We start from the raw sequence: 23,838 nt of genomic DNA on the forward strand, positions 1-23,838 counted from the left end.
ATGAGGAAACTGAGACTGAGAGAGATTTAAAAAAAGGTTGCCTAAGGCCACATATTTAGTATGTAGCAAAGCAAGGGTTTCAAAGGAGTCGAAGGATCAAAGATTTGAAGCTGTAAAGGACCTCAGAGGCCATCTAATCTAACACCCTCTTTTATAAATGAGGAAACTGAGACCTAGGGAAGTTAAATGACATGTTTAAGGACATACAGATAGTAACTGTCAGAGGTAGGTTTTGAGCCCAGACACTTTGACTCCAGATCTTGAGCTCTTTTTCCTGGAGTTATTATTTGCGGGTTAGTTAATGGTATTCTTTTTCTCGTTTGTAATGTCCTTTTTTCTAGATGGAAATTATTTAACTTTTGGGTACTTGAGGGGTTTGCTTGTTAAATTCTTTGTGATTAGACGGATCTCTTTAGCGGAAAGATTCCTGTGCTACCAGCAAGAAGATTAGCTGATTCGGAAGACTGGGCTCTAGTCTCAGTTTTCTTTGTATGACATTGGAGGGGAGGGATAATTTAGCCCCTCTGGGCCTTGGATTTCTCACTTATTAAGTGAAAAGGTTGGGCTGTCTAAGATCTCTTCCAGTTCTAAGCATCTGTGAATCTATAAGAAAGTTATTTTTCTGCAAACTCCTGTGATCATTACATTTTACTTAAAATGCTGCATAGAACTTCAGTTTTTAGGGACTGACCATCGGCCATTTGCAAACACAGAGTTTAGACATTAGAACCTGTAACAATTAGACGGTAAAGGGGAAGGGGTGAAAGGTGAAGGCAAAGAATAGAAACCTAATCCCATTCCTCCTCTCCTGTACTACATGCCTTTTCTTTTCCTTATAGATCATTTATCCTTTTCTTTTCCTCTTCCTTTCCCAGTCCAGTTCCAATCCAATCCAATTCAATCAGCCTCGAGTGGTTGTTGACATCAACATTATTATCACTTGAATTGGAGACATTTATTATTTGCTGCGTGCAAGACACTTAGGTGAGAGGCAACATAGCATAGTTGGAGAGAACAATGTGAAGATGAGAAGACCTGGGTTCTAGTCCAGCCTCTGACATGTCTCGGGGTGTGACTGGGAGCAAGTCAACTAACGTCACTGCTCCAGGCAATAATTAAGACTATAAATTGAAGAGCTAGTGTTGATTTGTATTGGTAGATGGAGTTTCATCTCAGGGTCAGTCCAAAGAGGGCGGAGATGCATTGCGTCAGGCACTATTGTCTGCTAAAACAGAATAGAGGGTGGTTGGAACAATTTGCTAAACTGTGACTAAGGAATCATGTGTGGATTTCACTGAAAAACAGTACACATTTATGTAATGTGTTATTATTACAACGTGCCTTATAAAAATTACCTACTTTGGTCATGACAGGGTCATAGATCTAAGAGCTTGAAGGAACTTCAGAGACCATTCAGATCAACCCCCTCATTTTACAGATGAGGGAACTAATGCTGAGGGAAATTACATTTGTCCAAAGTCACACAGGGAGTAAGCATTAAAGGTGAAATTAAAAGGTATATAATAAGCATCAGAGATATTACCACATTTATAGACTAGACATCTAGAGAACTGGGTCACTAACTAGCTATGTGACCTTGGAAAAGTCATTTAATGTCATTGGTCTTCAATTGTCTAATCTGTAGGGTCTTGGCAAAAACAAAACAGGGTCAAGGAGGAGAGAATGTGATAAATGACTTGCCTGTAGCTACTCTGGCCTCACATGCTTACTAGCTGTGTGACCCTGGGTATGTTACCTAATCCTGTTTGCCTCAATTTCCTAATCTGTAAAATGAGCTGGAAAAGGAAATGGCAAACCTCTCCAGTATCTTTGCCTAGAAAACCCCAAATGGGGTCACAAAGACTCAGACAGGAATGAAAAACAACAACCCAGCTAGTAGGTGGCCGAACCGGGATTACAACTGTCTTTAAGTATGTGAAGGGTTATCCTGTGGAAGAAGAATTAGACTGTGGCTTGGGGAAGGCACTGTACTGTAAGATTGGGTGAGAGAGAAGGGATGTTATGGATCAGCTCCTGGGGAGAAAGAGTGCTGCCCTGGACATTGACAGCCTGAGGTAAAGTCTCACTGTCCCTGGCTCTACTCATCTGTAAAATGAAAGGAAGGGAGAGGCTAAATAGTCTCTAAAATCTCTTGCAACTCTGGTATTCTATGATTCTATGAGAACATTATTTTTGTTAAGTCTCAAAGAATCCTGGGTTCCTATAAGCATCCGTGTATTATACTTACATATGTGAGTAATGTATAAAGATGACTGAAATTTAGAAACTACTTGGATGAAACTTGATAAAGCATGAAAATTACAAAGGAAGGATAGTGAGTCCAGATTGAGCATGGCTGACTTGTTGATAGTTAAGACATCAAGGCTGTTATGGAAAATGTCTTGGTTCCTTTAATGATTATGAGTTCATCTAAGGCCAAGTGCTAAGATGGAAACTAAAAACTTCTGTTAAATTGGGCAAGCACAGACCACCTAAATGACTAGTCTAGATTGGCATTTCAATCCATTCTCTTTTTCAATCACTGCCCTTGTAAACTGAGGCATGCACCCTAAGGAATCTGAATCTTTTTTTCCCCAAAGGGAAGAGGACCTTGAATACCCAAATTCCTCTTTTCCCCAAAGTAGAAGTAAACCTGAGGGAGATGATGCCAGTGAAATCAAGAGTAATCTTTATTAAGCAAGTATAACTTGATCATGTGAAACAGACAGCCTAATGCTGAAACAGTTCATTTTGGGAAAGCAGGGACGTGGCTTATATTATTTTCAGACAAAGGAAGATGGGGAACGGACTGGTCCAAGAAGAGAAGGGGGTGTGTCACTAGGCATGAAGGGAGGAGGAGTGGCAGGAAGCAGGGGGAGTGAGGAATTCCAGGTGCAAGGACTCTTGCCTTTTGATACATCAAACAAAAAGAACCTAAACAGTTCAAGGCTCTAACATGAACAAGTTAGAGGGATGTCTCCCAAAGTCCCATCAAAGTAGGATGTTTCCTTGAATCCAAGGCTAGCTGATAGATTGGTCGTTGTCTTTCATTTCTAAGAGGACCAAAATGATGTCACTATGTTGGAGTCAAGTGACAGAGTATCTAACTTTGACTGATCAGACCAAGACAAACTTGGAATATTCTACCACTGGTCAGGCACAAATGGTCCATATGAACATTTGGGGTGGAGATGTCTCTAAATTTGTGCATCTCACATTTCTTTGAACTACTGCAATTCTGCTTTGCTCGTAGAGCACAGTATCTTCTTTAATTTGGGCATGCCATGCTGGGAGTTCTGTTGCCAGCATCTCCCATGTCATTCAATCAGTTCCAAAGTTCCTCATTGAGACTTTGATAGTGTACTTGTATCTGTTCTTCTGACCACCATGTGAACACCTTCCTTACGTGAGTTCTTCGTAAAATAGTCTTTTAGGCAAGCAAACGTGGCATTAAAACAATGTGTCCAGCCCATCAGAGTTATGCTCTGTAGATCTTCAATGTGGTACTCTAATTCCTCTTCTTTTCCACACTTTCCTTCGGATCCTCTCAATCACTGAGCCAACTTATCTCCAGAGACTGCTCAAGGCTAGCTGGAGCTAAGCCATTTGCAGGGTCACTGATTCTGCACTTCCAGCGAATTCTCACTGTTGTTCACTGCAAAGGATTGTTGGTTTGTCAAGCCATTATGTATTGGTCAAATCAGTCCCATACAGCTCCCCTCAGTTACCTAGATAATTGGGGGGGGGCCTCAATCAAATCAACATAGTTAGCATATCCATTTTCACACCCTTCAACCATCTTGGGTAAATTTTCTGTTCCCTCTGATCATTTGACAATGGCTCATTCTATTATGGGGAAGACAACTGATTATACCATTAGGTTGAATTGCCTATCACACAGAAACTCAGAGATGGAAGAAACTGTAGAAATAGTCTGATTGGAACACCTCAGTTGACAGATGAGGAAACTGAAGCTGAGATGTTAGGTAATGTGCCCAAGATCATCCTAGCATCAGACCCAGACTTAGAAGCCAGGTCTGTCTCCTAAATCCTCCTCCCACCTCGACAAGCTGCTTTCCAACTTTTGTGGGTGCTACTTGATTGACCATATTGACAGGTAGTCAGAGACTCAGAGAACTAAGAGCTGGCTGAGACCTTAGGGAGTTCAGCCCTCTCATTCAACCCTCTCGCGAAACACCTTGTCAGTGGCAGTCATTTGAATTCAAGATCTTTGACTACACACCCTGTTCTTTTTCCACAGCACCACATTGCCTCTCCACAGATGGAGATGATCTTTGCCTCAATGCCTTGTTCATTTTCATTTTATTTCACTTGACATACAGAACCTTTGATAATTCTAGTATCTCCTTCACCCCTAACTAATCAAATGACTTTGGGTAAGTTCTTCAAAGGATTAGAGAATCATAGATCTATAGCTGGAAGGGATCTAAGGGGCCATCTATTCTGATTCCATCATTTTGCTGAAGAGGAAAATGAAGTCCACGGAGGGTTAGCAACCTACTTATCTAAGGACAAACAAAGTGAACATGAGAAGCAGATTAATTAGACGGTCAGTTCCTCCCAGGGATGTACTAGAGTCAGTTCTAACCAAGACCCAATTGTTAAATTTTCATTTACATCTTGGAAGTTTGCAAATGCTAAAAATCAGGGCTCTTTTTTTATTGTTTAGTAATGGAGAAAATGTTAATAATGCAATTGTTTGGACTTAAGAAAGTGATGGAGAAAGTGTTAATAATGCAAACTAAACTGTGAGAGAAAGTTATTAAACATTTTTGAGCACACTCTTGGCTCTTCCCACAGACCGTGAGCTCCTTGAGGACAGGGACTGTCTTTTGCCTTTCTTTGTATTCCCAATGCTTACAATAGTACACTGTGCGTAGGATGATCTTAATAAATTCCAATCACTGCCTGCCTGCCTGAGAAGTGGGATTTAAATCAAGTCCTCTTACTCATATCTGAGACATAATAGTTGCAGTGTGGTGGGGTAAAAGACCTTGGTTCTGACCCTTTCTATCTATATGATTTCAGGCAATTCACTCCACTGCCCTGAGACTCAGTTTTCTCATCTGTAAAATGGGGATAATGATATTTGTTGTGTATGTTACATGAGGATTCCTTTTGTGTATGAATTGGACTGGTTGGTCACTGAGGTTCTCTCTAACTTTCAAATTCTATGATTCTGTGGTACTTGCACCATTTACCTCAAATAGTTATAATGAAAATGCATTGTGAATTGCTAAGCACTATAGAAAGGTAAAACTTCCACCTGTAAGTGAGGATAATAATTCCTCATCTGCCCATAGCCCATAACTCTCTGAAGAATCTTTCCAGTTCTAAGTTCCGTGATTCATCAGCAGTGTGCCTTGATTTATGCAGATGTGTGTCTCAAGAGTTGTGTGCTACCATAAAAGTGGGAATTTCCTCAATCTAATGTGTTTCTTTCATTTTGGAATGAGAGACAGAGTCATGCAAGGATTCTATTTCTGGCCAAGTTTCTTTGACTGGCAGAGCTGGACATGACTGAAGACTTGTGTTCATCTGATTCCCCATGGTTCATGAAGGCAGTCTCACAAGCAATAGGGACCTTAGGTTCTCTGCCATTCAAGGGAACCACACAGCTGACAGGACACAGACACAATTTTCCCGGTCAGCCGGCCACTCTACTCATCTTTAGTCCTGTGATTATCCAAAGAACTTCTAGGGTTTGTTTTGATTTTGCTGAAGTCTCTCTGAGCACTTGCAACAGATTGTCTCTGCTTTGGTATTCCCCCCTTCTCCTGACTGGTAACCTCCTACCCTTTTCTAAAACTTCCATATACTCCATGCTGGAAAATTTCTTGTCCTGTGTCTGACCATCTGGGGGCCTCACTGGTCAATCCAGAGCTTGTCCCTTCTTATGGCATCAGAGATGGAAAAGCAATCAGGTATGCCTGACATAAACTTACACTCTCCTTATATAATCCTGAGTTAGTTCTCCTGATGTGGAGGTGATGAAGGACTCATTGATGAGTGGTGGCATAACCTAGGCATGTCTAGTCAAAGAGTAGCCTTTTGCAAAACCATCACTGATAACCACCTCCTTTCTTCTTACTAGGGACCTCCTGCTTGTATTCTTGATTGTCTCTACCTCACCCTTTCTTCCCATCTCTCCAGTGTCTCATGTTAGGCCTCAGTCCTTCTTTGTGTGAGTTAAAATGTGCTGCCACAACAGTCTGCTGCTTTATAAATTCATTGCCTTCTTGACTTATGTGAAGCCCCTTTTCAGCCTCCAAACTTAGTTTGTAAGCAAGGCAAGTCTTGAAAGGCAAAAAGAGGATCTCCCGAGAGTGTTACTATTGTCGCATACTTACTGAAAAAGCAACAGGATTTAACCTACTGAGTCATTAATACCACTTCCTGAAGTTGGGAGGTTGGACATTTTCCATCCAAATGGCCCAACCCTACTTAAACTTGGCCTGTTTCAGAAGCCTAGTGCATACAGGCTTAGTCTGCTGGCTCCTAGCTATTTGTAAAGGTGGAGCGTTTATTTTCTCAGTAGTATTAAGCTCTTACCCTCAGCCTCTGGGTATTGTTATTTCTTTCCCTTTTTGATGAGATGATGGACAATTTACCAGATTCATCTTCCTGCCCTTCTTTAATATTTTTGTTCACTGGTGGTTATAGAATCTGAGACCCTCAAGGCATTTTAGAGATTATCTAATCCAATGCCCTCATTTGATAGAGGAGGACATTGAGACCGTATGATTTCAATATTTTTCATCTTGTCTTTAGGCCCAGCTTTGGTCATTATAATTAGTCAGTATTGAGTTTATTTTTTTGTTGTTCTTTTTATTTACATTGTTGTGGTTATTGTGTATATTTTTCCTGGTTCTACTTCACTTCACATCTATTAATATGTCTTTTAATGTTCCTCTGTATTCTCAATATTTCTTAATTCTCACAGTGCAGTCCTATTATACTATATTCATGCACCACAATTTGTCAATTCCACAATCATAGGTACCTACTTTGTCTCTGAATCTTCTCTCCTACAAAAAGTGCTGCTTTTTTGCATGAGGGTGTTCTAAGAGACCTTTCTCTCCACGACCTCTTTGGGCTACACACCTAGTGGTGGAACCTCTGGGTCAAAGGTTATGGACGTTTTGGTTACTATTTTAGTGTAACTCCTAACTGCCTTCCAGAATGGCTGGACCAGTTCACAACTCTACTAACCATATGTTTGGTGAGCCCGTCTTTCCACAACTCCTTTGACATCAACCCTTTTGTCATCTCTGTATATCTTTTTTAAAGGTATAGGATAATTAGATTGGAAGAGATTTAAGAAGCTAATTTTTTTGTCCCAAGCCCTGAAAGGCTGGGTGACTTGACTTGCTGAGGTGACATCTACCCTTTTATCTACTAAGTCTCTTTCTCTGTGTGTGTGTGTGTGTGTGTGTGTGTGTGTGTGTGTGTGTGTCTCCTCTTTCTTGGTGATCTGATCAGCTCCCTTGGGTTCAATAAGGTCTCCTGTATACCCAATGTCATATCTCTCCTTAACCTCAGCCCCATATCACTAAATGCCTGTTTGATATTTCTAGTGGGATGTTCTGTAGGCATATCAAACTCAATATGTCCCGAACAGAACTGATTATCTTTCCATAAATCTGTCCTTTTACTTAACTTCCCTATCTCTGTCCAGGGCAAAAAAATCTTTTCATTTCCCCACACTGGCAATCTCAGTGTTATCCTCAACTACCCCCACCCCTACCTACATTCACTCTTGTTCTGATATCTGAGGCTAAGTCTTGTTGATTTTACCTTCACAACATTGTTAGTGTCTGTTGCCCTTTCTCCACGCACACAGCTATCCCTAGTTAGCCCTTGACCACCTCTCGCTTCGCTTAGACTACTGCAATAGCCTCTCCCTACCAAAATGGTATTCTTAAAGCATGCATCTGACCATGTTACTTCTCTGTTCTGAAAGTGCAAATACTCTCTGTTATATCTAGGATAAAATACAGACTTGGCATTTAAATTCCACACACAGTCTGACTCCAGCTGATTTTCCCAGACTTATCACATGTTACTCCACTTCTTGCATTCTCCATTCTAGGCAAACTTTCTGTTCCTCTTACACATCATTCCATCTCCTGCTTTTGAACAGGCTGTCTGGAATTCCTGGAATGTACTCTTTCCTTGCTTCTGCCTCTTAGCTTCCTTAGCCTCCTTAGAATTCATAAGTTCCTTCAGCTTGTGACTCTGAATAGACAAGGCCTTTACTGATTGCCCTCTAGTTGCTGGTGCCTTTGCCAGTAAAATTGCCTTGTATTAACTTTGCATATATTTTGCATTTATTTATATGTGTATATGTAATTTATCCTCAATAGAATATAAGCTCCTTGAAGGCAGGCACCTTTTTAAAAAAATATTTTTTGTACCCAAGGCCTAGCATAGTGCTTGTTATATCCGATGCTTTAAAAATACTTGTTGAGGAGAACATTTTACACAGCAATAGCAATGGCAACATTGTGTGATGATCAACCATGATAGACTATCTCTTCTCAACAATACAATGATCCAAGACAATTCCAAAAGACTCATGATGGAAAATGCTATCCACAACCAGGGAAAGAACTGTGGAGTCAGAATGTACATCAAAGCATACTATTTTCATTTTTTTGGTGGTTTTTCCCTTTTGTTCTATTTCTTCTTGCACCACAACATGACTGATGTGGAAATATATTTAACATGACTGCACATGTATAACTTATATCAGATAGGGGAAGGAGAGAGAAAAATTTGGAACTCAAAACCTTATAAAAATGGATGTTGAAAACATTCTTTACATGTAATCAAATGAAAATATCTTTACATAGAATTGGAAAAACAAAATACTATTTATGAAAAAATAAAGAATTTGTATTATGGCAAAAAAATAAAAATACTTGTCAAATGAACAAATGAGTTCACTTTATTAAGATACAAATAGGAGGGATAACACCATAGGCTTTCTCAGTTAAGACCTTTTCAGCAATTAATTGATAATGGAGAGTATAATATTGCTAGAGTTAAACTGAGAAGATCTGGTTTTAAGGCCTAACTCTGCCATTTACTGGCAATGTAAACTTGAGCAAATTCCTTAATTTCTCTGATTTCCTTAGGTTTTCCTTTTCCATAAAATGGGAATCATAATGCTTGCAGGGTTGTTGTGATGATCAATCAATCAGCAAGCATTCAGAGATGGAGATCTTTGTAAGCTTAAAGCATGTGTTACATGAATGTCAGTTATTACTATAATCAGCTCCTTCAGAGAATGACAAGGGATGGACACCTTAGCCTTAGTATGAGGAAGGCAAATAAGAGGTCAGGAGAGGAGAGAAGGACTCTGAAAGAGGAAGTAGAGGACAGAATGCCAGTGGCCTCACAGGTATAAACCAACAAAAACCAACAAAGATGATGGGACACAACTGTGATTTTGTTTTATCAATTCAGTTTAACGCAGCAAAGATTCATCAAACATCTATGATGTGGGTGCCACTGTGGGTAGAAAGAAAAAAAAATTAAACAGTCCCTGCCCTTGAGGAGCCAATGTTCTGTTGAAAGGATACAGAATGCATACTGATAAACACACATAAGGTAATGATGGGACAAGAGCAATGGTGAAGATAATGGAATCTTGTGAAGAAGTGGTGCTTGAGCCAAGCTTGAAGGAAAGTGAGGATGCTGGAAAGTGGAGATGAGGAGGAAGTGCAGACCAGACGTGGGGACTAGCTTGGACAATGCAGTGAGGCAAGAGATGAGATGTTGAGGTCATGGAAGGGAGTAAGCATTTATAGTATACCCACTATGTGCCCAGCACTATTCAAAGCACTTTATAAGTATTATCTTGTTTGAGCCTCACAACTACCCTGTTGGATAGGTACTGTTATTATCTTCATTTTACATCATTTTACAGTTGATGAAACCTAGGCAAACAGAGGTTAAGTGACTTGCCCAGGGGTCACATGGCTAGTAAGTGTCTGAGGCCAGATTTGAACTCAGGTCTTTCTGACTCCAGGTCCACCATGTCAACTAGCTGCCCTACAGTTGCTGAGAGTAATTCCTACATCTCAATTTAGTGGGGTTTCTAGGGACTACTGGGATGGAGCTGGCCAAAGATGACTTTTCCAGGTTGGCTCCCAGTCTGCATCTCACATTGAGCCTGATAAAGCAGAGACTTGGAGCCAAGTTTGCTCACTGAGTCGGACGTAGCCTGGATCCCAACAGAACAAAGAAACAGTTTAGCGAAATGGAAGCAGAGGGTTTGTGGGAACTGAGACCAGAGGATCATTTCTAGTGAAACCTTCTCTCACTCTTCTGTTCCCCCTTGACCCTATTGAGAAGAGCAGCAGAAGCCTTTGTCTTAGGAAGAGTGAGAGAATAACGTTGCTACAAAATGGCAGCAGAGCTCAGTGGTAAGTGTCATAGGGAAAGGGACTTAGAGCCATATGCGGATGGTTTGGCTTCTTTCTGGAGCTGGGTGCTGACCACATTCACCTTGCTCTGTGATTGGCTAGTTAGGGGAGAGATGCCTTCCTGAGAGAGGGAAGCACCAACCCTGTATTTCAACTCCCATGCTGCCTGTGAGTTAAAACTCTGACTTTGGGGTTTATGCATCTACACCTGACAAGTAGCCCTAAGTGAAATGTGGGTTGAACATCACATGGGCACTCTGTCATCACACGTCTTTGCTTGCTTGCTCAAGGGAGGACTCATATAGTGCCATGCCTAGACCTCCTAGCTCCATTTTGATGCATACCTGGAAAGTGGGGCAGGGAATGCTGAGATTTAGGAGAATAGCAAGTTTGCAGCAGATGTTTTATTAATCATTACATTCTCATGTTATTAAAGTACTCTTAATTGACTTACTGATGTGCTGAGTAGTTTCTTACCTTTATAACATCCCTCATAAGATTTCCTTCTGTCCTCTGACACTGCAACCACCCTGGTGCAGGCCCTTATCACCTCTCACCTGGACTAGTGCAGTAGCCTGTGGGTTGGTCTCCCTGCCTCCAGTCTCTTCTTGCTCCAATCCATCCTCTACTCAGCTGCCAATGTGATCTTTCTAAAGTGAAGTTCCCATTCAATAAACTATTACTTCCACAATCAAATATAAAATCTTCTATTTGTCTTTTAATGCTCTTCATAACCTAAATCTTTCCTACCTTTCCAGTCTTCTTGTACCTTATTCCATTCTGCACACTCTTGCTTTTCCTAGCACAAGACTGGGCAATTTTCACTGGCTGGCCCCATGCCTAGAAAGCTCTCCCATCTCATCTCTGCCTCTTTGCATCTCTGGTGTCCTTCAAGTCTCAGCCAAAGTCCCACCCTCTACAAGAAGATTTTCCCAGTCCTCTTTAATCTTAGTGCCTTCCTTCTGAGACAATCCCCAACTTCACCAGTATATATCTCATTTATATGTGGCTGTTTGCATGTTGTCTCCTCCATTAGACTGTGGGCTCCTTGAGGGCAGGGAATGTTTTTGTTTTGTTTTTCTTTATATCTCTGGTCTACTTAGCTGGTTCCTTGCACTTAGTAGGTTTTAATTGACTTGGTTTAATTTTAGTAAAAAACCTTATAGTCAGCATTCCGACACATGCTTCTGTTTCTGTGGAAACTAATTCCATTATATTAAGGTCTGGTAACTGACTCATTGAAATTACTTTTCATTTAAAGGAGAATGAGTTAGTCAGCCTGTAGGGTCATGATCCTAAGTTCTGATTGGTAGATCTATAAATCAGCATACTCTTAGCCAGCATAGTGAGAGCAGGAGCTAAGGGATAGACTGTCTGGTAACCACACAGAGTAGGCACTTTATTGGCATTTCTGTCCCAATAGGGTGGGCATAGACCTACAGGGCAAGTGTGGGACACCCCTGCAAGTGGCTATCAGTGCTACCTAGTAGTGAACACTAGGATCAGCCAGGAGGCTGACTGGGAATAGAGCAGGGTAGGAAGTTTCTTAAGGTCTGTCCTTCTGAAGATCCCTAGGTGCATAGTATTTTGGAGAACAAAGTGTGCTAGATTTGGAATCACAGGCACTGAGTTTGAATCAGGACTCTGTTCCTTACTACCAATATAATCTTGGGAAGCTCAACTCACCTCTCTAGACTTTGGTTTCCTTATTTGTAAAAATAAGACAAGCCTAGAGGATCCCTAAAGGGCCTTCTAGCTTGAAATCCTATGATCCTATAACTCAAGGAGACCTGGACAGCCAGACCTCTTTGTTTTTCCATCTGGTGTTCCCATGGTTCTGATATAACAAGGAACTGATTCCACTAGGTAACATGCTACAGCAAATAGGGGTTGGGAGCCAGAGAAAAAGAGAAGAGAGGAAGAGAATGACTTCAGTTTTTGATACTTGAAGATTCTGGTGTCACCAAGCTGTCCAAGTGGAGATATCTCATAGGCAGTTGAAGGAGGATAATTTGTCAACATCATGCCGAAAATTTTTAATCCATTTAGTGGTAATGGTGGTGATGGTGATGGTGGTGGTCGTGTGTGTGTGTTGTGGGGGGAGATCAGGAATTCATACTTTTTTATTAACTATGGCTTGGTGGGGTCAGCCTGCTGTTTTATGACTTTTTCATTGGTGGTGTGGGCATAGACAGAAGCATACCCTGAATAGTTCATTTCTTGACCTTGGCATCATGAAGCTGTAACCAAAGAAATGCCAGTCTATACTGGCTGGTCTAGCTGTTTTTTCCTTTTTATCAGAATGATTAAATGACCCAGTAGTGTTCGTGTTGTGTGTGAACCCAGCCTGTAAGAGGAAGAACATTAACTTGGAACAAAAGAATCCTTTCTTTATCTCTCAAGGTGTGGGTTTGCCGCAAGATAATGGAATTCCTTTGTAGCTGCTTATGACTCTGGCTGGAACATAGTTTAGCAATGAATCAGTTCCTTATTAGAGAAACCCAAGAAAATTAGGGGTCATTTTATGAGTGATTACTAAAATCATACAATAAAATCTAAGGATGGCAAAAAACTGGAAATTGATGGCATGCCCATGGAGAATGGCTGAATAAGTTGTGGTATATGATTATGATGGAATACTGCTGTACTATAAGAAATGATGAGCAGGTTGAGTTTTTTAAAAAACATGCAAAGACTTGCATGAAATAATGTAGAGTGAAATGAGCAGAGCCAAGAGAGTGTTGTATACAGTAACAGCAATATTGTTCAAAGGGTAACTGTGAATGACTAAGCCTTTCTGAGTAATATGAATATTCAAATAAACTACTAAGTGCATATGAAGGAAAATGCCATCTGCCTCCAGAGAAAAAACTGATATGTGGAAGTATGTATTATATGGTTCTCTGTATCTATTTATACCTATATCAAATGTTGGCCTTCTGTAATATGGGGTTGAGAGGGAGAGAGATAATTTGGAACTCAAAACATAGCAAAAAAAAATTTTTTTTTAAATCTAATAAAATCTGTCATTTGGATGACTACCTAGCCACCCTGTACTATTGGTTGGAAGGCCAGGACATGTTGTTTTAATTCCTTGATAATGTGTCCTTGAAAAAACTTAGTCCTAACTTAAAAGCTTAGTATAAGACTATCTCATTGGAACAGGTCAGGAAAAGTTTCAGGATCTCTGTTCACTGGACAGCTCTCCCAGCAGGCAGGATTTCTGAAGATGATGCTACTATTTATTGTTCATCAGTTCTCTGGTTTGCTTTTTTCATGATCTGATTTCCTCAGAGCAGAGAACTTCTGGTGTGGTATGGGGAATCCTCTATCAACATAGATTACATCCCATTTATAATGCAGGAGATGCATACTAGGGAATCTTGCCTGAGACACCTAGAGGTACATGGACTTGTCCATGATCACTCAGAGGAAACTATAGCTAGTAAATATTTGAGATGAGATGTCAGTTTGGGTCTTCCTGACTCTAAGCCTAGCATTCTATCTGCTATGATACCATGCTGCCTCTTGTCATACAGTACAACTTTTAAATTAAGAAATTCTCCCCATAGTCTTCATCATATGCTCTTCTTCCCACTTCTTTCTCTTCACCTGCTTGTCTACTCCATACTCCTGTCTCTTTTTCTTTTCTCTACTACTGGCTATAGTCGTATACGGTCAATATGACCCATTGATTCGATTAAACCAAAAAGTGGAAAAAATGAGTCAAGTTGGTTGGAATTTTGTAAGAATAAAACACAGGGTTGTTATCTTTCAAATTCAATTCAATTCAGCAAACATTTATTTAATTCCATTACAATTTATTATATGCCTCCTATGTGAAGGTATTGTACTGACTTTGGGAATACAAAAATACACATGACACAGACCTTGCTTTCAAGAAACTTCCAATCTAATGAGGGAAAGAAGTATGCAAAAAACTATAATACAGAGGACAATGATATAACTGTAAACCCATACAAAATTCAATGGAAAATTTGAGGAAGGAAGAGATTGTGGCATGGTGGAAAGAACTTTGGGCACCAATCTAGTCTTGCTACTTGTATGATCTCAGGCAAGTCATTTAACCTTCATAAACTTCAGTCTTCTTTCAGTAAAATATGGGAGTGGGAAGAAGTACAGTGTTGAATTTGATTATCTTGAAGGTCCTTCTAGCCACAAATACTATGAACTTATTATCTTTCAGCTGGAGCAGGGGGGAGGGAGAGATGAACAAGGGCCTTTGAGAAAGGGAGGAACTTCAACAGATGGAAATGGAAGGGAGCCCATTGCAAGCAGGAGAGACAAAGTAGTCTAGTTTGGCTGGAAATGTACGGTTGTTGTTCAGTTGTGTCACTCTTTGTGACCCCATTTGGGGTTTTCTTGGCAAAGATAGTGGAGTAGTTCCTCATTTCTTCAGTTTATTTTACAGATGAGGGAACTGAGGCAAACAGGGTTAAGTGACTTGCCCAGGGTCACCCACCTAGGGGTGTCTGAGGCCAGATTGAACTCAGGAAGGAACTTCCTAACTACAGTCTCTGTCCATCACCTAGCTGCTCAAAGAATGTATATATAGTATATAAAGGGAAATAAGGATGGAGAGGAAAATTAGAGCCAAATCATAAATGGCCTTGAATTCCAGGATCAAGAGTTCACAGTATTATTTTTTATCAGCAAATCAATAGAGTGCTGGTGAAATTTTTTGTTTGTTTTGTTCTGCTTTTTACTAGAGAAATGATTTGGTTAGATTGGGGGGATGACTCACGTAGTTGTGTAAAGGATGAATTGGAAAGAGGAGAGACTAGAGGTGGGGAGATCAACTATGAAGCTATTCTAACAATTGAGGTGATCAAAGATGATTGTAGTAACAGTGCAGAAGAGGAGAGAAACACAAGATATTTAGGAGATAGAACAGATAGGATTTGGCAGCTGATTGGATGTGGGTGGTGGGGTGAAGAGTCAAAAATAACTCCCAAGTTTATGAACGTGGATGTGTGGGAGGATGGTGGTGGCATAACCCACAGAAATAGAGTTGTTGGGAGGGGAATCAGGGTTAGGGGGAAAGATGATGAGTTCAATTATGGACATGCAGAGCTTCAGATGCTGATGGGATATCCAAGAGGAAATGTGTGCTAAATTGTATAGATAGGACTGGAGATCTGAGGAAAAGTTAAGGGTAAACATGTAGATTTGGAGGTTATCTGCACAGAGTCATAGCTGAAGCTATCAGAATGTAATAGAAAGAAGAAAAGAGGGCCAGAGACAGAACCTTGGGGGACACACACCTTTAATGGGAAGGAAAAGAAGCAGGGGAGTACTCAGAGAGAAGAATGAGAATTCACTGTCATGGAATCTGAGGGAGAAGTGGGTTAGAACAGCCAGGAGACCATATCAGTTGAGCTGATAGTTACATGTTCAGTATGAATATTTACACCTCAGAAAGAAGCTTGCTGCAAATCAGGAATTGACTCATTGTTTTGTTAATTTTTAGGTTTAAAAGTGTTAATAATGCAGATTGAAGCCTGGTTGTTAAACATTTACCAGCACATCTTTAATTGCTCTATATACATTGCTTGAGCTCAGCTGGAGCTCAGTAGAAATCTCAGAGAATCAAGTCTTTGCTAGATTGGAGGTCTGGTAACTGGCCTAATAATAATAATAATTGTTGTTCAGTCATTCAGTTGTGTCCTGTTCTTCATGTCCCCATGGCATGCCAGACCCTTCTGTCTTCCAGTATCTCCTGAAGTCTGTCCAGGCTTTTATTTATTATTTCCATGACACGATCCATCCATCCATCTCATCCTCTGCTGCCCCCTTTCATTTTGCCTTCAGTATTTCCCAACATTAGGATCTTTTCCAATGAGTCCTGTCTTCTCATTATGTAGCCAAAATATTTAAGCTTCAACTTAAGTACTTGTCCTTCCAAATGAACAGTCACAGTCAATTTCTTTCAATATTGACTGATTTGGTCTCCTTGCTGTCGAAGGGACCCTCAAAAGTTTTTTTTCCCTCCCAGCACCACACTTTGAAAGTGTCCATTCTGTGGAGCTCAGCTTTCCTTTTATTTCAACTCTCACAGCCTTACATTACTACTGGAAAAGCCATAGCTTTGGCTTTATGGACCTTTGTTGGCAAGTTGATGTCTGCTTTTTTAGTATGTTGTCCAGATTTGCCATAACTTTCCTTCTAAGGAGCAAAACATTTTTAATTTCATGGCTGCAGTTGCCATCTGCAAGTGATCTTTGAACCCAAGAACATAATATCTAACACTGCTTCTATTTCTTTTCCCTCTATTTGCCAGAAAGTGATGGGACCAGATACTTATCTGGTTATCTGGTAAAATCTTAGAGTTTTTTTTTAATGTTAATCTTCAAGCCAGCTTTTACACTCTCCTTTTTCATATTTACTAAGAAGCTTCTTAATTCTTCACAATAGTAATAGTGATTATGATAATAACTGGCATTTATATAGCATTATAAGGTTTGCAAAGTGCTTTTCATCCATTATTTCATTTGAACCTCACAATAATCCCTGGTTAGAAGTTCAATATGAGGAGCCAGCAAGAGACAGAGAAGCTACTATTAGAGAGCTGGTAAAAATTAAGGTCATTAGATCAAAGTCATTAATGTCCTTTAAGAGATCTGTTTCAGTAGAGGGATAGAAATGGAAGACAGATTGAAAGTAATTAAGAATGGAGTGAGAGGCAGCAAGTATAGAATACTTTTTCTAGAAGCAAGTTAAATAGTCTTAGAAGCTTACTACTAGAACACTGAGTGGTTAAATTATTCTCCCACAGCCAAATAGCTAGTATATGTCAGAGATGATATTTGAATACAGGGCTTCTTGGCTTTAAGGACCAGCTCTGTATCTACTAAGCCATGTTGTCTCTCATAATATAGGCAGATGGATACACACACACACACACACACACACACACACACACACACATATACATAATACATACACATATGCATATATAAAATCTAGACCTATACAGATTATAATCTATAATCTAATCTATATTTACATCTACATACATACACACATATATACATATACATAAATATACACACTTACTACAAGGTAGAATATGATCAAGGCAAACCTATAATCTACTTTTCCTCATCTCATATTTTTCTTTATTCATTCCTATTCTCCCAGTCCATCAACTCTGGTCTGGTCTTAATTTCCCCCCTTAACTGTCTAACCTATAGTTTATTCATTCAACTATATAGCTTTCCATCTCTGAAGCTCTTGCCTTTTCATACTTTTTGTATTTAAGCATTGCCAATCCTCAACCCCAGAGTCAATTTTTGCACTCATGGGTTGATGAATGTTGCTAGTAGAAATCACACAAAAGTGAACTGCCTGGAAGCACTGCATATCATGCTATATAACTTCATCTGGGCCCTCCATGCTATGTGACAACCCTTTGCGATTCCCTGTTTGACTCTTATGCTCCTAGTGGCTTTTGCAAACTTCTCTTCTCAAGTCCCGTAAGTCCCTCTCTCTTAAAATAATCTTTCCTATTTTATTGAGAAAAATTGAGGTCATCTAATGCAAACTCCCTATCCTATAGCTCAAAATCTTTCCCTGTTCTCTTGTCCTTTTCTCTCATCTCTGATGCAAGATACAGCATTTCTCACTGTCAAAGCCAATAGTCCTGTCTTTAGCCTTGATCTCATACTTTCTTGCCTCTTCCAGAAGCTTACACCATTTATCCTTCATGTACCACCCCCACTTCAATCTTTCCTTATACACCAGGTTTTTTTTCTCCTGCTGCCTATACATATCCTCAGAGTTTCCACAATCTTAAAAGAAAAAGTTCATGGAGTCCCTCCATCTTCTCAAGCTATTGCTTTATACCTTTCCTCCATTTCATTGCCAAGTTCCTAGAAAGCACTCTCCACTCTGTCTGTTTCTATTTTCTCACTACCCACTCATTTCTCTGCCTAATGCAACCCCATCACTCTACTGAAACTGCCCTCAGTGGTTACCAGTAATATCTTAACTGCTAAATCCCATGGTCTTTTCTCACAGCTTTGACTTCTTGACTTCATTTGACACCATCAACCATGTCTTCCTCCTGCATACTCTCACTTCTCTTGGGTTCTATAATACTGTTCTCTCTTATTTGACCATTCCTTCCTAGCCTCCTTTTGCTGTGTCTTCAGCTTTTCCTACCTGCTAAGCCTGGGTATCCCTTAAGGTCTGTTTTGGGCTGTATTTTCTTGTCTTCTAACACTCTATCCCTTGGAGAGCTAATCTCTTCCTCGTGGTTCAATTCTTCCCTCTACACACATTACTTCTAAAACTATAAATTCAGCCCAGATCTCTCCTGAATTCTAGTCCCACACTGCCAATTGCTTGCTGGACATCACCACCTGGATGTGTCAAATTCAACATGTCCGAGACAGACTAATTATCTTCCCCCGTCCAATATTCCCCCTCCTCTAAGTGCCCTTTTTATGTCCACAAGATCATAGATTTAGAGCTGGGAGGAACTTTAGAGGCCATGTGGTCCAACCTTCTTATTTTATAATTGAGGAAACTGAGTCTCTCTTCTTTGGCGCCAAGCTCATTCTTTGTAATTTCACAACATCTATTTTTGTTTGTTCTGTGGCCATCATTCTTCCCTACATTGTACTCAATGCATCTGTAATTTTTGTGGCACTGCTTACTTCATTCTTCATTAATTCATGTAAGTCTTTCCACGTTTCTTTGCATTCACCATATTCTTTGTTTCTTATTACACTACAATGCCTCATTACATTAATGTGTCACGATGTCTTTTTCCTAATTAACCAATCAATGGACATGTACTTTTTTTTCCAGTTCTTTGCTACCACAAAAAGTGCTACTGTAAATATTGTCGTGTGCTACATATCCAACCTTTCTTTTTATCAATGACCTCCTTGAGTATTTGCATAGCAGTGAAATCTCTGGGTCAAAGAGTACGAGCATTTTAGCCACTTTGTATGATTCCAAACTGCTCTCTGGAATGATTGTATAAATTTATAGCTCCATCAATAATGCATAACCAGTATATTAATTTCATTCATGTTTACGATATAGTCTCTACTTTCCTATAAAGTCTTTATCTAACTAGATCTCTCTTCTATTCACTGGCTCCCTGAGTACATTAAAAAACAGTGATCTACAAGTATTTCCTAAAAGGTGCTGGATTGGGGATTGGCATCCCTGGCTTCCTATCCTTGCTTCTAGATCCGCTTTTGTGGGTTAGATGCTTCATTTCTTGCTTCCACGGAGATAAAATAATAATAATAATAATGATAATAATAATAATAATAATGATAATAATAATAATAATGATAATAATAATATAATAATAATAATAATAATAATAATAATAATAAATACTCCTGCTACCTTCCTCATGGGATTATTGTGAGAAAAATGCTTTGTAAATGGTAAAGCGCTGCAAAAATGTGAATTATTATGATTGTTAATGCTTCTGCTGATGTGTAGTTGGTGCTAGGCCTCAAGTTTTCTTTCACTGCCTCACTGTGGTGTGAGAGTAACTCTGGTTTCTTAATGAATGCCAGTAAAAGTTTAAGCTTGGTGACCAAATGGCATGTCTGTCCTCCAAGGACCAGCCTACCTAAATCCAGAGAGACCCATCACCAGGCAGGCAGCTGGGTTATGAATATTTTAGCAGCAGCAATATTTGAAAAGGGCCAACTAGGAAGTGCAGTGGATAGAATGCCAGGCCTGGAGTCAAGAAGACCAATCTTCTTGAGTTCAAATCTGGCCTCAGACACTTAGTAGCTGTGTGACCCTGGGCAAGTCACTAAACTTCTGTCTATCTCAGTTCCTCATCTGTATAATGAGCTGGAGAAGGAAATAGCAAATCTCTCCATTATCTTTGCCAGGGAAACTCCAAATAGGGTTGAGAAGTCAGACGTGGCTGAAATGATTGAACAAAATAATATTTGAAGACCATCTATGAAGTTATGGAGGGGTGGTGATTCATACCTGTAGAGGGACTATGAACAGGAGGGAATCATGGATCCTTCAAGTGCTGAGGTCTAAGTGTATAGCGAAGTTTCAATGCATTAGATCCATCTCTTACAGATATGGAAACTGAGGTACACAGAATTTAATAACATGTTCTAAATCACCCAGCTTGTTAGGTATGAGTCTGAGGATAGAAGTTAGGCTTCTTAATTTGTAGTCTTGTGCCTCTGGGAGAGACACTGCTTGTCCTGAACCTGAGCATGCTTATACTTGAGAAATCAGAAATCAAGGAATTTCTTTGGAGCTTGGACATCACCAGTACATCTTAGGTCCTGTAGTAGGAGGTTAAGGAGAAGAATATTTTCTGACAAAAGTAATTTCAGCAGAAAACTAGCTTTTAAAAAATTTTTAACCTAGGGCATTGCCTCGGCTCAGCAAGACTCCAAGTGATAGGGAAGTGATGTGGTGAATCAGCCCTCCTCCTCTCCTTGGTGTTCTATTTTATCAGTGCTATCAATTACAGTTTAAAAAGGGGGGGGGGCAAATAGGCCCATGGTGTATTTCATTAGCTGCTCAGCCAAAGTTCTCTTCCTGAACTCGTTTGGCAAGATCACCCTTTAGTGATCAAAAACAACTGTTTATGCCAGCTTGTTCTGAATTTTTCAAAGTGCTTCTGGAGATTAGAAAGCATTATGTTTCTTTTCCTCTTGGAACTAAAAGGGCAGCATGTTTCCTGGGGTTCTTATGAGAGAAGAGCTTCCCTCAATCCTTTTCCTGTGGTCACTCCACCAACCTGGCCTGGCGACTGTGGAAAGTTGTTCCCTTGGGCAGCTGCCAGTCAAGGATGGGAAGGGCTCATGCCAAATGCACTTGGGCTACTCTATAGAAGGGGTGGAGTGGAACCACTGAGTCAAGTGGGACATATGACATGTAGGCATCTACATATTAGGGTTAGCTCACCCCTTGCACTTTCCCTGGTCCAGCCCAGCGCCCCAGGGTCCTACAACCTGAGGTAGATATTTTGCATGACATCTTTGCAGAGCCAGAGGAACAATTTTATACACCTTCTTCAATGAATAGAGTGTCCTCAGCAAAGTTTGTGATAACTATTTTTAACAGTTGGAGCTCTAACTGCCTGGAGAGCTGCTTGTTAAAATTTCAGTGTGAGCATTTATTTACACCTAGGAAAAAGGCAAACATTACAAATTAGGGCTTGATTTGTTTTATTGATTGTCTAGGCTTAAGAAAATGATGGAGAAATGTTAATAATGTAGATTAAACTTAAAAGTATGTCAGGCATATTTTAAAATTTTTTAAAAATTTTAAACTTTTTTTTTTTTAGAGATCTGGTTGCTAAATATTTACCAAATTACCCCTAGCTATTTCCTGCCTCCACTGCAGGGGACTGGGAGACAGGCTTAGTTCCTTTGGTTCAGTTTCAATGGAATTGGCATCACTTCTATCTCATTTCATTTTAATTTTTCAACAAAAAAATTAATTTAGGAGAAATTTTCTTCCTGACCACAAAATGTCAAGTCTACAGCAACTTTACTGAGTTGGACAAAAGTGAGAGATTTGAATTGTCTGTCCTGCCTCTCAGATACCTAACGACAACTCACATTTCTATAGCACTCATAGGTTTTACGTAACACTTTCCTCACAACAGTGCTGTAAGGCTAGTAGTATTTATCCTTATTTTATAGAGGAGGACAGTAATGTGATTCTCCCAGGCCCACATAGCTAGTAAATGTCAGAACCAGAATTTGGACCCAGGTTTGCTGACTCCAAGTCCAAAGCTCTTTCCATAGTAGTAATATGGGTGTATATGTAGTGAGGACTTCAGAATGGTGGTTCCCCCTTCTCACATGCCTGTTTCAACAAGGCTCAGCAAATTAAACAGATCAAACTTTCTACTCTACCGTATTTGGCAGGATTCTTTCAATTGTTAAGTATCCATGAATTTCCCTGGCCTCCTCATAAGTACTTGGACACATTGTTTCCTAGGCAAACTGCAGAGATAATAAATGGTCTAGTCATCCAACTGTGCCTGGCAGATTGGCACGATCGTATTTTTAAGATTTTGGAAAGTTACTGGTTGGTGGGTGACTGGCCCTGGCAGCCAATTCCATCGTGACCCTTACAGGAAAGAAAGAATAGCACTGAGTAAGATAATCAGAAAATAGGGAATGCCCTAAGGAAAATAGCGTGTTTCAGTCCTGAATGTGCTCAAGTCTGAGCCAGTTATTATTTTCTATGTAGAAAATATTTTGTTCCTTTCCATAAAAAGAGTCATCTTAATAAAATTGGGGTGAGGACTAGGAGAGAGAGCTTCCTGTAATTTAATCTAATGTTTGTAGTCTGCAACTTTTGACCCTTTAAAGAAAACATAAGTGGAGTTGAATAGCTGAGTAATAGAAATATGTGACCTTATAACCGCTGATAAGAAAATAACTCTCTAACATTTTTTTTGGCTTGACTTAATTTACATGTGAGGCTAGACTTCCAATGAAAATATAATATAATATTTCATTCAGTGTATATTCAATATGTCATTCTAATTAAAAATCAAAATAATCAAGGCTAACTTTTTAATGGTGGAATGAGGTAGCTTTCTCTTGGCCAGGAAGCCTGTTCTAGCCCCTACGAATCAGCTGGGAGCCAGCCAGAGAAGTACCAAGAGAAGCAAGAGGAAGTCTCATTTCCCCAGCTTCCAACAGGGTAGAAGGTGAATAATAGCCCCACCTAAGCAGCAGTCATCTCTTTCTCTAACTGACTTCTCTCCCTTTTGCCCCAACACACTGATTATGATATTCACTAGGTTGGAGTATTCTTAATTTATTAGATTCAAGTAAATTGTGAACTACCCCCATAGGATTATAAACACCTTCATGCAAGTGTTTATTCTCCAAGAATACTTAATTGATGCTTATTGAATAATTAATTTATTGGACAATTTCAACAGGGTTGGTTACTCCCCAAAGATTTCTGTCCGGTTAGTTTAGTCCATTAGCATTGCCACTCTTCCAGGAAGTCCAGGAAAAGAGCAAAGCAAGAAATAAAATATTTTGGGGTAATCAGATATAATTATGTACATAGACTCCCTGCCCTTTTATAATTCTAACCTCCAACTCTGGTGTCGTTTAATGGAAGAGGGTCTATTTTCATCCTTAGCCAAGGTGTCTTAGGCCAGAAGCTACTTGGCTTGCTATCAAGCAAGTTAACCTGGTAGTTGGTCATGCTCTGAACATGTAAGTAGGCACTGAACTTTTTCCTCTGTGCTCAAGATACTGCGGCTTTGTACTACTATTATTTCAGTCCTTGTCTTATTTCTTCCCTGTTCTCCATCCCATGTCTGAATTGTTGACTTAGTTCTTTTGTTGATTAGTGACCTGGTTTTGAATCTTAC

At 39.8% G+C, this 23,838-nt stretch overlaps 1 protein-coding gene across 1 annotated transcript in view; it reads left to right on the forward strand.

Annotated features, from left to right (window-relative positions):
* The window catches only part of MYOF (myoferlin), a 158,406-nt gene that overhangs the window by 751 nt on the left and 133,817 nt on the right, over positions 1-23,838 (forward strand).

Source organism: Phascolarctos cinereus, unplaced genomic scaffold, assembly GCF_003287225.1.
Source record: "Phascolarctos cinereus isolate Bilbo 61053 unplaced genomic scaffold, phaCin_HiC Scaffold_3;HRSCAF=262, whole genome shotgun sequence".
In the NCBI taxonomy this organism is placed as follows: Eukaryota; Metazoa; Chordata; class Mammalia; order Diprotodontia; family Phascolarctidae; genus Phascolarctos; species Phascolarctos cinereus.